This window comes from Ambystoma mexicanum, chromosome 7p (genome assembly GCF_040938575.1).
Source record: "Ambystoma mexicanum isolate Mex_15411 chromosome 7p, UKY_AmexF1_1, whole genome shotgun sequence".
In the NCBI taxonomy this organism is placed as follows: Eukaryota; Metazoa; Chordata; class Amphibia; order Caudata; family Ambystomatidae; genus Ambystoma; species Ambystoma mexicanum.
The window spans coordinates 253,109,205-253,125,494 of NC_090939.1; the positions used below are offsets into that span (position 1 = coordinate 253,109,205).

Here is a 16,290-nt window from a genome sequence, read left to right on the forward strand (position 1 = left end):
TCTGAAGTAACTTCAAGATGTGTTGGGTAAGGATTCATTTAGTTTGATGAATTTTCCTCAAGCCCGGGATTCATCTCCTCTTTGGTCCCTTCACCTGCCATCCTGTGTCTCCTCCGATTTCCATCTGGTTTCCTAGGGTACGTTCTTCTCCTCAAAGTAATTCCTGTATGGCGTTGTGGATTTTAAGTTTTGTTATGAGCTTGTGTTTCTGTCTGTCTAGTTCGAATGAGATTAAAAAAGGAAATCCCCATGGGCAGCGCAATCCCTTTTCATTTAGCCATTTGGTTAGGGGCAAGCACAGTCGCCTTTTAGCAAGGGTGAGGGATGACAGGTCCTGGAATATAGAGATGTGCGCCGTGCCCATCATTACCGATCCTTTCGCTTTGGCCTTTTCAAGGATCTTGAGCCTGCAGGGGTAATTGTGGAAGTACACCAAGACAGATCTCGGGTCTCCAGCCGGTCCTCCAGTTCTGTGGAACCTTTCAAACTTTGTAACATCAATCAAGTCATCATTGAAGAGGTTTTTTACAATCTGATCAATCAAACTCTTGAGGTCTCCTTCCGTCTCCCCCTCTTTCTCTGGAATTCTGAAAAACCGGAGGTTGTTTCTCCTTTATCGATTCTTAAAGTCGTCCTGGGACTAAACGGTAGGCCTCCTGTTTGATGACTGGCCTTTTTTGTACCCCGCACTGTAGCAGGTGTTCCTGGCCAACAAAGCGGGCGCACGCCCCTTGAAAGGGGGCTCACACCTCCTGTGTCGTGTCCAGATGTTTCCGCTTTGTTCTGTTATCCTCCCTGAGTCTCTTGTGTTACCTGGTCTCCCGCATTCCAGAATAAGGACACAATGATGGTGTTCTAGGTTGCCTGGGACACCTATACCACACCACTTCGTGCAGTGGTTTGTGTAGCTGTTGGTTAGTTCGTTCAGCGAGGGGGTAGGTGCAAACCTCTGCGCTACGTCAGGGGGTAGTCACACTAGGCGCAAGGTATTTGTTCGAACTGCTGGGTGACTAACCTGGTGGCCAGGGTGGTTGCTGCCTGTCTGCGAGGTCGCTCCGGTCTGTAAAGATGCCTCTTGGCCGATCGGCTCCTCCTCGTGGTCCTTGCCTCAGTGCTTGGGCTATGCGTGCTTTAAACTTTAATGGCTCGCATCAGGCCTAGTCCAGCCACGCCTTGGGGAGCCAGCTCTAGTCCTGGAGGCAGGCCTTCCAATGAGTGGGGTGTTGAACCTCTCTCCCTTAAGGGACCACAGCGGTGATCGGTGTGCTAGGGGAGCACAATGAGTTGTGTGCGATGGGGGTGCAGTGTCTTGAGGACACGCGCTCTGCCAACACCCCTATTCGGGGGGTAATGCCAATGGTCTCTGTGGATGATCTGGACACTGTGCGCAAGTCTGTGTAGCAGGGTGCTTCGGCGTGGGTGGGGGAGGGAGCGCACCAGGACAAAGGGGTGGTGAGGGAGATACAGACGTCTGCTGCCCTTAGTTGCTGCTTGGTTGGCGGGGCATGGGCCACTTCCCGGACTCACTGCTCTGTTAAACAGGCTGATTCTTCCCCCCACTTTCAGATTCTGTGGGTCCCCTGCGCTCACCACCGTACCATGGTGATCCGCGCTTACCATCTGTCCGTGCCACGATCTTGCGCCAGATGCTCAGGCCAGAGTGGCAGTGGCCCGCGAGGAGATGAGTTTTCCACCACAACGAGGTGTTGCAGTATGCGGGTCACTAGTCGATACCTCTGCACGGGGAGAGTCGTTGCCAGTGTTCTGGTGCTTTGGGAAGCGCACCCTTGCGGAGCCTTGCCGGAATGAGACCCCGCTCGTACCTACTTCCTCCTGGACCCTCCCTCACAGGCCCAACTTGAGTCCTTTCTCTCTCCTGTCCCCCACCATTCTCTCCACTTGTGGTGTCCCCCAGGGCTCTATCCTCTCACCCTGGCTCTTCAATGTCTATCTGGCCCGCTTGATCTCCATCTTCTCCTCTAACTTTCAGTGTTATGTGGATGACACTCTGCTCTCTTTCAGGCTCCCCTCAGCCTCCTCTCCTCATTCCTGACTGTCTATCTGTGATTCAGGACTGGTGCGCCTCCAGCGATCTCTGCCTTAATGCCAGTCAAATCTAGATCCTGCTCATTGGGACCCCTGCTCCCACTTTCCCTCTCTTACTGTAGCTGCCCTCCTTGGGCCCCCTACCTTCGTCTTCCTCCGAGGAAAAAACATTGATGTCATCTTCAACTCCACGCTCTCCATCTCTCCTCACATCACAGACCTTGGCAAGAAGGCCATCTTACAGCTGCACCTCCTCAGAGGTATTCTACCTTTTCTCACTTTCCCCCAGAAGCTCACTATCTCCAGAGCCCTGGTTTTCTCCAGGCTGGACTACTGCAACAGCTTCTCTCTCAATCTGCCTACCTCTACTCTTCGCCCTCTGCAACTAATCCAGAACCAGACTGCAAGACTTATCCTTGGCCTCAAGCCAAGTGACTGTATCTCTCCAGCCCTGAAATCTCTCCACTGGCTCCCGGTGGCTGCAAGGATCAAGTGCAAGACTCTCTGCATCATCCAAAAGGCTTTCTGGGGGCGGGGCCAGCACTACATCCAACCCTCTCTTCTGAAATACCTTCCTTCTAGAGCCCTTCGCTCAGCTACAATACAAATCTCTGAGGGTCAGATGCTTCTCCAAGCAAAGTGGGGGGTAGATTTCTCTCCTCTGCAGGTGCCTCCCTCTGGAATGGCCTCGCTGCCCCTCTCAGAGTTCAGCCAGACCACCTAAAGTTCCCGGAAGCAGCTCAAGACCTTTCATTTTTCTCCTCTGCTTTCTCTCTCTCTCGCTTCCTTGCTAACTTGCCTGCTCTGCTGCGCCGACTAGTTGCTTGGCACACTGAGTTCACTGGGTACCAGGCTCCTCCACGACCAGTCTTCCCTGCACTGCCTCCAGCCCTACCGCGTATATAAGTATATATGTAACTGTAATAGCTACAGCACCCTTGCCTTCAGCACTTACCAAGAGCCGGGCTGCCCTGGCTGCACCCACTCAGAGCTTGCTGCCCTGTTCGGACTTCCCCATTCCCTCTCCCTGGGACTTCCCCCACTCCCTATCCACTGCAACTCGCATTGTCGCACTTACACGTTCCGAATGACACAAGGCCTAGTAGAATCGTTTGTCTTGTCTTTCCACTGTCTTCCCTCCCTTGTCTTGTGGTGCCTAGAAACACTTGTGTACAGGCGTGTTATAGATTTCCGTATCATATCTGGATGGAGCAGAGTTCCATAGACATTAGGGATCCAGCATATATGCTCGCTAAAGCAGTTTGGGCACAAAAGGCAGTAGGCAGTCTTGGCAACGCCAGTTGCAAGGAGTTACAATGAAGTTTTCATGGGAAAAATACCAATCTTGGTGAGCTAGCAACTCCAGAAATCTGCCAGTTATCCCAAGGTCTCCTTATCAGTGATCTGTTTGAAATTGCAAAATTCGTGGGCACATACACTGCTCCAGAAAAGAGAGGTGGGGTTTTCAAGTGGGAGTGCGACCACTTGTGGGGTGTTGCAGTGCCTTGGCTCCATTTCCTATAATGTGATGCCTGGATGCGTCAAACAGTAAGAGGTTTTCATCTAGATTCTTTCCCAACTCCAGCCAGGACAAGGATCTCTCGCCTGTACATTTTATGCAGCAGGATCTACAGCGATGGATGAAGAGGGGGCAGTCATCCCTTCCTTGTCAGGAGAAAGCAAAATAGGAGATCAGTCCAGCCCCACAGATGGAGGGCATGTACATGCACAGGGATATCCTTCTGTGAGACTGTCTGGTTCACCTACATATTTATAATGCCTGTTGCCAGATCCCAATTGTTTAGCCCTCTCCTCATTGCAGTTTCCTCCCGCTTAGGTGGGCAGAACATTTCTCGGAGTTCACAAGCCTGCCTTTGGCAGCTCATTAGCATCATGGTGCATAACAATGGTGATGAAGCCTGTGGTGGTGGACTCTGGGAGCAAGGAATTTGCATGATCCTCTACCTAGACAAAATGACTTGTATCCAAGGACAGGGCTAAACTCCAGCACAAAGACAAGGCAGTGGGGGGGGGAGTGGCCAGCGACGATGTGAGGCAGACGTGCCTCCCTCGAGCTCCCTGCCAGATCCTGAATTCAAAGAAAATTCTTTGACATGAATCTCTTGGCAGCAACCCAATTTGCTAATAGTAACGTTGTGCACTTGCGGCAGAATCAGCCGGACAACAGTCGACACCCACAGGCGCCCGGACGGAGAAAGAACAGCAGCGGAAAGGCAGCGCCAGCCCTCGCCAAAATGGCAGGCACGACTCGCTGATTGAGGAAACACCAGGACAGCCCTACTTGAGGCAGGAGCAGGGATGGAGGGACAACAGCAGGAAGGCAGGGACCAAGCAGCAGAGAGGCCCGGAGACCCCCTAACGGTCACTACACACCCCAGATACAGCTGCATTAAAAATGGTCTTGAGGAGCCATAAGGGTTGAAGGGAAATTAAGAAATCACTGCACCCATGGGGTGTGAATGAACTGAGAGCGTGCTGTACTTGCGCCAGAGGCAGGGAAGAGGATAGTGCCCCACGACTTGGCGCTGAATACAAGGACCAGAAATAAGAGAATGTTCATTTTACTCGAGCATACATAACATATACCCCTGAATCGATTACCTCCTAACGGGAATAGACCATCTTGGGGAATTTGTAGGAGCCACATATGAAGGAAGGACCCTATCAGACCACTCACCCTTAACAATAGAGTGGGTACTCAGCAGTCACCCTGCCCCGATACCCATTTGGAGACTGTGGGCAGAGACCCTGAAGGACGCACCGTTCAGGGAAGAGCTGGCCCAGCAGATAAGAGGAATACTTTGGCTTCAATGAGGGTAGTGTCAAAGAAGGGCAAACTATATGGGATGCTTTTAAAGTGGTAATAAGGGGAGCGGCCATAGCCAAGGCAGGGGGAATCCAAAAGGAACTGGAGCGGAACTTAGCAAGCACAGAGGATATCATCAAGCGAGTGGAGAGCTTAGTGGGCAGGGGGAATGAAGGTAGAAGGGAAACTCATTGAACTTAGGCAGGAATGCTTGGGACATTGGGAAAGGCTGGGAAGATACAGTTTCTCAAAATATACAGAAAAGATACACAGGCGAAGAGACAAGTCTGGTAGGTTATTAGCCTGGTTAACTAGGAGCACAGACAACAGGGAGGGAATCACTGAAATAATGGATGAATGTGGAGAAACCTGGTAGTCACAGAAGGAAATCAATGGAACATTCTGAACCTTTCATCGAGGCCTCTATGAGGACTTGGGCCATACTACAGAGCAGGAAATAAAAGAGACCCTGGAAGACATAGGTCTGCCCACTCTAGACACGGAGTAAAGAGAGATGCTCGAAGTGCTCTTCACAATTGAAGAACTGCAGGAGATGATAAACATGCTACCCACAGGCAAAACTCCAGGTGGAGATGGCCAACGGGAAGCGTTTTATAAGGAATTTAAAGATGAGGTGGCCCCAAAATTACTCCAAACTCTTGAAAATGTGTATGAAATAGGGAAATTCCCCAGCAGTATGGAAGAATCCATAATAATCTCAACCTTAAAGCCGGGCAAAAACGGGAAATCTTGTGGATTAAATTGTCTGATATCACTCATCAACCAAGATACCAAGGTCCTCACGGCGGTCTTTGCTGAGAGGTTGAAGAGGGTGATTGGAACACTGATACACTCGGACCAAACCGGATACGTCCCAGGTAGGGCAACAACAGAAAACATCAGGAGGCTGCAGGCAATAACCGATAAAGCACAGAACTGGCCAGAGGGCTGTGCAGTAGTGGCACGTGATGCCATCAAAGCTTTTGATTCAGTCCAGTGGGAATGGTTCACCTCATTAAGAAGCTTCAGGATAGGGGAGAAGTTTATGAGATGGGTCCAGATGCTCTATTCCAGCCCAGTAGCCAGAGTACGTACCGGTAAATATATATCGGAAAAGTTCTTGATACGAAGAGACACAAAACAGGGTTGCCCCTTATCCCCCATGTTATATATTCTGGCCTTAGAACCTGTAGCAATATTCCTGAGTAGGGAATTCAAAACACAGGCCTCTGCATAGATGGTGTGCACAAAGTGATATCGCTTTATGCATACTATGTACTGATATGGATGCAGCACCCAGAAGAAAACCTGGAGTTATATCTAGGGGTGATGGCGAGTTTTGCCGACTTCTCCAGAATCTCGGTGAGCAGGTCAAAATCCTGTCTATTTCTGCTTGCGGGGTGGGCTGGCGTAGAAGAGGAACGACTTCCGTGCCTGGGACTACCATGGAGGGTCCATACCTTTAGGTACCTACAAGTAGATATTTACCATGATAGGAAGAACACTCATCGTCATAAACCGCTAAAAGGTGAAGTCGGGCCTAGAGGCCTCTATCAAGTTCTGGGGGAAACTACCCCTCTCAGTAATGAGCAGGATAGAGGTCCTGAATATGGTTGCCCTCCCCCGCTTGTTATATCACTTTGTAAATGTCCCATACGTCATCCCGAGGGCCTTTTTCAGAGAACTGACATCAAAAATAGGTGGTTCATGTGGTTCCGCTAGAAGAAGGGTGGCAATAGAGGTGTTGTATAGGGACTATAAGAAAGGGGGACTGCACCTCCCGCACTTTGAACTCTATGACTTAGCAGGACATCCCCCCGACCCTGTTGCAGCTGGACAAACAGATATGGGCCAGGACCAAGAAGGTACTAAAACTTAAAGAACCCTACTCCCACCAGATACCCCGGCAGCCATTTATGGGAGAAACAGGGAAGATTTGACACAAAGTAGGACACACCGGGAGGAGATAGGCATAGTGACAATTGTAGACCTGCTCCCGGAGGATAGCCTCTTAACGTTCCAGGAAGCACCAGAAGCATATGGGATACACAAGGGACAGTTCATAACATACTCCAGGGTAATACACGCAATAAAAGAAAAATGGCCAGGCTGCCCAACCCAGTGCAAGGAAAATTAGGTATTGGGGCTGTTATATGATGTATCGGAGGGTGGGCATGGGGTGTCCAGACTGTATCAGGGACTAACCAATGGGAATCAGAAGTATGAGAAGAGTTTACGACGATGGAATGGTCCACAGCGTTGCTATACCCAAAGAAGGTCTCAAGAAATGGCAGACTAAAACTGGCACAATTTTTCACACTCCACAGAGCATAAATGACCCCACAGATATTGTTGTGCTTCCCAAGCTCAGAAGTAAGGGGGTGCCCGAGATGTGGAGCAAATGAGGCAGGAACGGAGCATATGTTCTGGTCCTGCCAATTATCCAGGAGTTCTGGCAAGAAATGGAATCATGGCTGAAACAAAAGGGGGCATGACAGGATATGGATGACACCCAAAGCTTGCCTCCATGGAGTGTTTGAACGTCCCAAGAGAGCCAAACTGGAAAATAAGATAATAGACCTGGCCTGGGTGCTGGCAAAAAGAAGGACAGTAATGGCATGGAAATCACGTGAGGGTCCAAATATAGATAGGTGGTGGGACGATCTGAAAAGATGGTCTATGGCGGAAGCGGCAGTGTGATACGATGCAAACCAAATGGGGAGACGAGAGAGCTCATATGCCATAACAACCTGGAATGCATTAGTACAGACTCTTTTCACCTCACCTGATAACAAACCCCCTTAATATACTAGCGACGCTGGATAGGAAATGAGTAGGGAGAGATCTGGGAGATAAGAAAGGCTGCAAAGAGCTCAGCGGTAGAAACCCAGCAACAAAGGGAAGATAACGCAAGCAACTGTTCATCAGATCATATCCGTGGTTAGAGTTCTGGTTTGGTTAAAGGGTAAAGGGGGAGTTTGGGAAAGGGTGGATAGGAAGGGGGGGCGATTTGATGATCATGATATGCAGTATGTTGAACAAAACAGTGTACTGTAAATACGATGGTTGAAACACAAAAACCAATAAACATTAAAAAAAAAAAAAGACTCAGCAGTGAGTTTGCCGTCAGGCGTGCACTTCCTGATAACTGGGAAAATCCAATCTTTCCCATTAGAGGTCAAGTAATTGCTGAGATTCTCAATGAAGTTGGAAAAGGTGTCGACGTTCAGAAGAGAAACATGTCTTCTTCTGGGGAAGAGTATGTTAGCACTCACGGAACTAACAAGACTTATAGGCCTCTTATCTATCCAAGCAAGAGTAGAACTCCATTGGTGGTTGGAACACATGAAGACATGGAACGGCATAAAAGGTTACAAGAAATGCATGCTGGGCAGCGAGTTCTAAATGATCCCTAGTGTCAGTTTGACATCAACTAGTTGAGGCTCTTGGCACGTCCTTTCGCTTTGTAAAGCCTGGTCAAAGACAGAGGAGTGCAACATATTCTCAAAGTTGGACAATGTCTCGGCAATCCTTTACATAACTATTTGGAGGGTTGCAATTGAGACTGCTAGCAGAGTAAGTGAAGAGTAGCCATTAATGCCTGGCAAACTCTTAGTGATAGCAAAATACATACCAGATTGGAAGTCAAGATATCTCGTAGACTACAATGACTTGAAACTAGAGGAGTACCTCTTTGGAACATTGCGGCACCATTAGGCCCATTACACACTGGCCTGCATGCATCAGGCCTCACCGCCCACTTTTTGAGATTCTTTAGTTGGAAGACTGTCCCAGCTGCAGTGGCCTCACATGCTTTCCTACAGTCATGGCAATGCCTTCCCCTGTCCACAATGACAGCCCAGATAGTAGCAAAGGCAAATCTGAAACATGTGGAATTGGTGGTGGTGGCGGCACCTTTCTGCACAAGACAAGGATGGTTTCCAATTCGACTTCCATGGAAAACCTTTCTATTTACATATTAATCAGGAGCCCCTCAACCACTGGTAAGAGGATCAATCTACTCTGGATGGCCTGAAGGATTTCAGGGAATGATGCAGCATCGTAAGCCTTTCGGGAGCCTCATCAGCAACAGATGGCCCCTGTCTACCTCTAAGTGTGAGAGCGTGCATGGACAGTCTAGCACCTCTGGTATGTGGAATGAGACATTTATCCAGTTTCAGCCCTTAAAACATCTTTTTCAATAGTTTAGCTCCATCTCTGGCAGAGGAAGGGCGTCCATGTGGTGAATTCATTCAAATGTGGCCATATCAGTGATCCTTCAAGCCGTGGATGATGTTTTTATCAGGTCAGGGAAAAGTAATTAGTCAGCTGGATGCTTAAGGGCATTCACATGGTTGCACCTCCCTCGGCCTGATAGTCTGACCTCTCGCATGTGAATATTGTGCTGGAACATTCCAGTCTTGACCAGATAACTATGATCTTGCCAGGATGGAATACAGGTCCTTGACCTATTGGGTAGGGGATACACCAATATGGTTTGGTTTTCCACATATTGTGGTGTATTAAGTTAAACTCCAGGGCTGTTTTGTATCCTAGTTTCCTGAACCATCCTAAGCTACGCACGCTCCGCTTCCTGTAAGTGCAAGAGATGGCCATTGCCAAATTGCGTAAGAACAAGAGGGGCCAGCTACTCTCAGCTGTGAGGAAGCCACATAACACAGTTATATCTTTTACACTTGTATGTTCGGTATGCTGGACTCTAGCATGGGCAATTATTGATACTCACGTTTATGTGCAAATAGCTTACAGGCAGATGTGCACCTGAAAGATGATGTGAAGATGGCGGACTGCTCTGGGGAACTGCTTGAAGGATTTGCATCTCAAGCCAATTGAGCAGCTGCTATGTTGGTGGCGAGCAATGATTAAAAAGCAGAATACTCGCCTACTGTCTCGAAAAATAAAGATTAACCAGGATATCGTATAGCAATATCTTGGTTCTATTAAAAACACAGATGACCGATCTTTAAATCTGGAGCCGACTCAACTGGAATGTCTTCCTGAGAGCTCCCGCCTGGCCCAATGCGCCTTTTCATAAAAACCCCGCTTTTAGCCTCCGTTTTTCGCCGGGATTGAAACCTCCGGCAGTGGAACCTCCCCTGCACCCACCGGCCAAGCGATTCCCGGCTTCATCCCGAGACCGCCATGATAGAACCCTCGACAGCCCCGGGGCCCACTCGGCGGCAAGATGGCCGCCGCAGCTTCGGGAATTGGAGGCCGCCCAAGAGGGGGCGGAGCGGACACTGAAGCCCTGCCGATCGGCAACCGCCGGAGACGGTCTGGAGTGTCCATGCTCGTCGATCACTGCAGTGTCCCACTGCCTTGGACCCAACACCCAACCTCCCCAGTCGAGCCCGCCCGGAGACACTGTCGCACCCCAGGAATCGAGGACACCAACCCTAACCCTTGACGATCGAACGCGGTCGCCGACCGCGACCTCCGCGCCTCGGCTCCTAGCACAGAGGGATCGACTCTGCCCACGCTGAGCCCATCCAGCACAGGCACCCCCCCAAAACTCCCTGCAACGCCGGCGAGTGCGGGAGACCGCACAAGAACCTTCGACACCCGCCCACACCCGGACACCCGCCCCCACCCGGATCAGACTCGCTCCCCGGGTGGAGGCACAGACAACGCTCATCCCCGTCGCCGGCGATCCGCCACACAGCCGGCCTGCCTCTGCACCCACCACAGGAGACTATCAGCCTTTACCAGGACCCTGACTGAGGCCCAGCCATTGAGCCCACCAGGTGAGCGCGCGCCCAGAGCCCGCTCACAGGACTGCACCGGACCCATAGAGGCTCGGACCTACGATCCTCCATCTCCCTTCGCTGAGCACATTGCAAGTGGTGATACGGCCACATAGTCACAACGCCTCCCAACGGTACTGGCACGACTGCCTCCCCAGCTTCATCACCCCCGGGCCCGGGGGCCGTCTTGCGGTCCAGAGCCCGGAGCACCCACCACAGCATCAGGCCCTCCTGCCACCCGCACGCCACCAACGGAGACGACCTCCATCCAGCCTCCCCAGCAACTACATCCAGGCCAACAGCCACCCGCTCCTCGGGTCTCCTGCCCCTCTTCCAGAACCGTCGCTCCATAGGCCGGCAGGGGTTGCTGCCCCCAACATCCTCCCAGGCTGCTCCTGGTCGCAGGATACCCACGCACTCAATACAGCGGCAGCACACTCCGCCACAGGGGACAGGAGGTAAGGAGTCGGGGGGAGAGCGGGAGGACAATCAGCCCACCCCAGGAGCGTGACAGAGGGGGGCCACCTGGACTCGCTGGCTGGCTGGCTTAACTTTCCAAACCCGACACCCACCCGGGATTCCGGCGCAACCATTTCCCCTCTTACTGTGCCCCCACACCTCTGGAACAGACAACTTCCACTTCCCAGAGCTCCAACCCTAGATCCTCCCGAGCATCTCATAACTTTCACCACCTCGCTAAGACGGAACTACTGCCTCTCCGTGCAACCCCTCACGGCAATGTCCAAAAGCGGGAAAGCACCTAAACAAGCGGACATCATCTCCCTTATGTCGTCCGCGACCGCCGAAAGAGCAAAGAAAGCCGACCTGCCGGGGGAGACCATGAAAAATACCACCCCACCAACCACAGAAACAGATCCCACCCTGCCTCAAGCTGCAACCAAAGCAGACCTACAAGAGCTATTAGTAGCCCTAACCAGGGAAATTCAAAAAAGCTCCGAGGAAATTACTAAGAAAATAAACACTCTGGACAAAAGAATGGGGGAAGTAGAACAGCGAACTGCCGAAATCGAATCCGAAATCTGCGACCAAAGATTCGAAGATGAACACAACAAAGACCGGATAGCTGCCCTTGAAGCAAGATGCAACATCCTTGACGCAAAGCAGGAGGATTTGGAAAACCGATCAAGGAGGAACAACATCAGAATCCGAGGTATCCCAACCACGATCCCGGATCCAGATCTGAAAGCCTATATATTGGATCTCTTTCGTTTCATCATCACCCTCCCAGACACCTCCCCCCTAGAATTGGACCGGGTGCACAGAACAACCCCAAGGAAATCCTCAACGTTCCCCCCGGATGTCCTGGCCAGAGTACACTTCTTTCAAATAAAAGAGGACATTATGCGAGAAGCAAGACAAATGAAACAGATCACCTTCAGAGGTTCCAAGATCTCTCTTTACCAAGACCTAGCGAATACCACACTCCTGAAACGGAAAGCAATGAAACCCCTAACATCCTGGTTACAAGAAAAGAAAATCCCATACCACTGGGGTTTCCCCACTTCAGTAAAATTCAAATGGGAGGGAACACAGAGGCAAATACAGACTTTAAAAGAGGCGGAGAAACTCATGGGCGTGAGCGGTGCCGACCCCAACGCCGAACCCGAAGAGGCAACTCACCCTCCCCGAGACATATCCCCAGGTGGGCCATGGTCCAAGTCCAACAGACGGCGCAGACTTAGAGGCCCCCCGAAAAAAGACGGCGACAGGGGCTGAACACTCAACAGCAGCTCACCGGGGCAGGAAACAAAGATTTCCTCAAGCAATGCTCTCCCAAGACCAAGGAGGACCCTCCAATCACATCGCAATCAACCCTCCCGCTCCGACACGGAGAGGTATCCCCCGACGAGCTTACTCCCGATTCATCTCGACGGCCCAGTTGGCCACACCGAGCGCATTGGTGCCACAAGTTCCCCAGTGGCAGCAGGTAGAAGTTCCATCTACCAGTCCAACGTTTGGAAAGGAGAAAAGATTCAGAAAGAAGTACGAAAACTTGCAAGAATGCTTTACTCAGTTCGTTTATTCACTGGTCCCAGAGTCAACAATAGACTCGGCAGCACAACATGCAACAACACTCAAAAACAAGCACGCATCTCGTTACACTCATCAAGCCTGACACAACCCCCACAGACCAGCCCAGGGACAAACCCCAAGAATCAGCCTCATCACAACGCCACCAGAGACGACTAACACAAGCGAGTTAAGATTCCTCTCCTGGAATATTCAGGGGATGAACTCACCAAGGAAACGCAGATCGGTTGAGCACCGCCTGAGTCAACTGGCCGGAGATATTGTTCTACTGCAAGAAACGCACCTTCTCGCCGAGGATGAACGACGCATAAAATTCAAGAGATATAAACAGTCCTACTTCGCCACCTCTGGCTCAAAGAAAAGAGGGGTGGCAATTCTTCTCAGCAACAAAATTCCACTACTCAACATCACTATAAGAAAAGACCCAGACGGCCGTTACCTACTTCTTAAAGGTACCTTTGAAGAACTTCCCATCACGATAGCCTCAATCTACAGCCCCAATTCCTCCCAAAACAAGTTCTTAAACGACATCCTGCCAACGATTTTAGCTTTCAGAGAAGGACACCTATTTATCGGAGGAGATTTCAATACCATCCCTAACCCACAGCTCGACAAGACTCTCCCAGCCACGAACAATGACTACGTGCAGGCCCTAGCCTTACTTAAGTTGTTCAGAGAAACAGAGACAGTAGACGCATGGAGAATACAAAACGGCGACACAAGAGATTACACACACTTCTCCAACGTTCATAAGGGATTCTCAAGAATTGATCTAATTTTAATCCCCGGCATCCTACTCCCATGTGTCACTGATACAGAAATCCACACACGCATGATCTCCGACCACTCCCCGATATCTGTAAATCTAGCCATTTCAGGCCAGAAATCCCCCCCTCAAAGGTACTGGAAACTGAATGATGCACTCCTTCTAGACATCAGCATAAGGGCCGAAGTGGAGGACTCACTGATAAATTACTTTGTAGAGAACACCACACAAACATCCCACATCAGTACAATCTGGGACGCAATGAAAGCGGTGGTTAGGGGTGTACTAATAGGAGCCGGAGCTGAACAGCGAAGGATCTCAAACATAGCCCTCTCCAAACTAGAAAAAGAAGTATCCCTCCACGAATCACAGCTAAAAGCTCAATACTCAAGGAAAACCGAACGGGCCCTGAGAAAGGCGAAAACTGCCTTGGAAATGCACTGTGCTGACCGGACAGCTAAATCCCTGGCGTACACAAAGCAATTTTACTACGCCAAAGGAAACAAAGCAAACAGGATATTAGTGCAAAAGCTGAGGGCTCTCCGTAATCGGAACAACATACTTAAACTACGAGGAGTGAACGGAAAACTGCTCTTCTCCCAAACGGAGAAAATGAACGAACTCCTGAGATACCATACAGCGATAATGTCCAGTGACCCACTAACACTAAATGAGCTACCAGAATACCTGAGCGCACTTCCGCCCCGCAACCCCACACATCTGGAGCATCTGGAGGCTCCCATTGAAGTAGAAGAAATTATTGAAGCCATCAAAACTCTCAAACCCTCCGCCCCAGGCCCGGATGGCCTAACCGCAGCCTTCTATAAAAAATTCGCCAGAATTCTGGCCCCACAATTATCCGCTTTATTCAACTCCTTCCTATCCACGAAAACTGTCACGAAATCCATGGCCGAATCAATCACAATCCTGCTACATAAACCCGGAAAAGACCCTGAACTCCCAGAATCCTACCGGCCCATCTCACTCTTAAACAATGATGGGAAGATCTTCGCCAAGGTACTAGCCAGAAGACTGGGCCCAACTCTTCCAAGCCTAATCGACCGGGACCAAACAGGATTTATCCCTGGCAGAGGGACAAACGACAACATTCGACGAGTTCTAAACCTAATTGAAGGCGCTCACAAATCTAAAACAAAAATGGCAGTAATCTCATTAGATGCACACAAAGCCTTCGATCGGGTGGACTGGGGATACATCCAAGAAGTCCTCCAACGCCTCGGCTTCGGCCCCAACTTCACAGCTTGGGTCATGGCTAACTATCAAATTCCCACCACACAGCTCCGAATTAATGGCACAAGGTCCGAACAGATACGCATCACGAGAGGCACCAGACAAGGTTGCCCGCTCTCGCCCCTGGTCTTTGCTCTATCAATGGAGCCTTTCGCCGCTAGAATCAGACAAAATGAAACCATAAAAGGAATTCAAGTGGGTAATCACGAGTATAAAATCGCACTCTATGCTGACGACGTGCTCTTAACGATTACAGACCTGGCGGCCTCCCTAAGGACACTATGGAAAGAGATAGAGGAGTTTGGCACCATGTCAGGATTCAAAGTCAACTTAACCAAATCCTCAACACTACCCATTAACCTAACCCACCTGGACGAGGCCGCCCTCACACCGCTCTCACCAATTCCCTGGGCCAAAGACGCCATAGGATACCTCGGAGTCCAGATCACCGAAAACCCAAAGCGACTATACTCAAAAAACATCCCACAATTACTTAGCACCCTTCAAAATGATCTCAAAAGATGGAAACAACAAGAAATCTCATGGTTCGGACGAATCTCAGCGGTAAAAATGAACCTAATCCCCAGATGGATATACCATTGCGCAGCCCTGCCAATACAAATCCCACCCCCAGCCATACGCGCACTACAGAAGATACTAATGGAATTTGTGTGGGGAGGGAAGAGGCCCAGGATCAACAAACGAATCATGATGAAAGGCAAACCTTCAGGAGGAATGGGTGTCCCTGACCTAGCCAGATACTCGCTAGCAGCTCAACTATCACACGCATTCGCTTGGGTGCAGGAAGCTGACCCCCCGCTATGGCGTCAAATTGAGGAGTCCTGGTGCCCGGTCCCCCTATATGATCTCCCACACCTACCATCGCTAAAACCTCAACCCAACTCCGGGCCTCTTTCGGCCACGACCATCACAACCCAATGCTGGAAAGCCGCAGCTCGGAAATGGGGACACTGTAGCCCCCTAGGACCCTTGTCACCTATCTGGAACAACCCGGAGTTTACCCCCGGAAACCCGCCACGAGATTTTCACGCTTGGATAGCGGGTGGTCTGGCAAAAACCAGCGATTTTATTGAAGTAGGCCTACCCATCACCTTCGAGAGATGCAAATCAAAATTTGGAGTGGGGGAACGGGAAAGATTCCGATACTCACAAATCAGACACTGGATCTCGCACAGAAGAACCCGGGACAAATGCTCGAGGGAACCATCAGCCCTGGAGATCACATTAACTTCCCCGACTAACAAAGGGAAAATATCCTCCATATACCGGCTCCTAGAAAGATCGGACCCAGCAAAGAAAGAAAAATATATGACGGAATGGGAAAAGGATATTGGCCGTGAAATAACAACAGAAAGCTGGGGGCAAATCTGGTCCAGACTACATAAAAGCTCACAATGCGTCACGAACAAGGAAGGAGGCTACAAACTGTGCTACAGATACTACATCACCCCTGTCCAAATCCATAAAGCCAACCCGGACTTCCCCGCCACATGCTGGCGAGGATGCCAAACCCCCGGATCTCTCTATCACCTAGTCTGGAGCTGCCCAAAGGCAGAAATATA

The 16,290-nt window shown here is 50.4% G+C and overlaps 1 protein-coding gene across 3 annotated transcripts in view; it reads right to left on the reverse strand.

Annotated features, from left to right (window-relative positions):
• The window catches only part of SON (SON DNA and RNA binding protein), a 1,246,872-nt gene that overhangs the window by 255,283 nt on the left and 975,299 nt on the right, over positions 1-16,290 (reverse strand). The gene's annotated exons all lie outside the window — the stretch shown is intronic.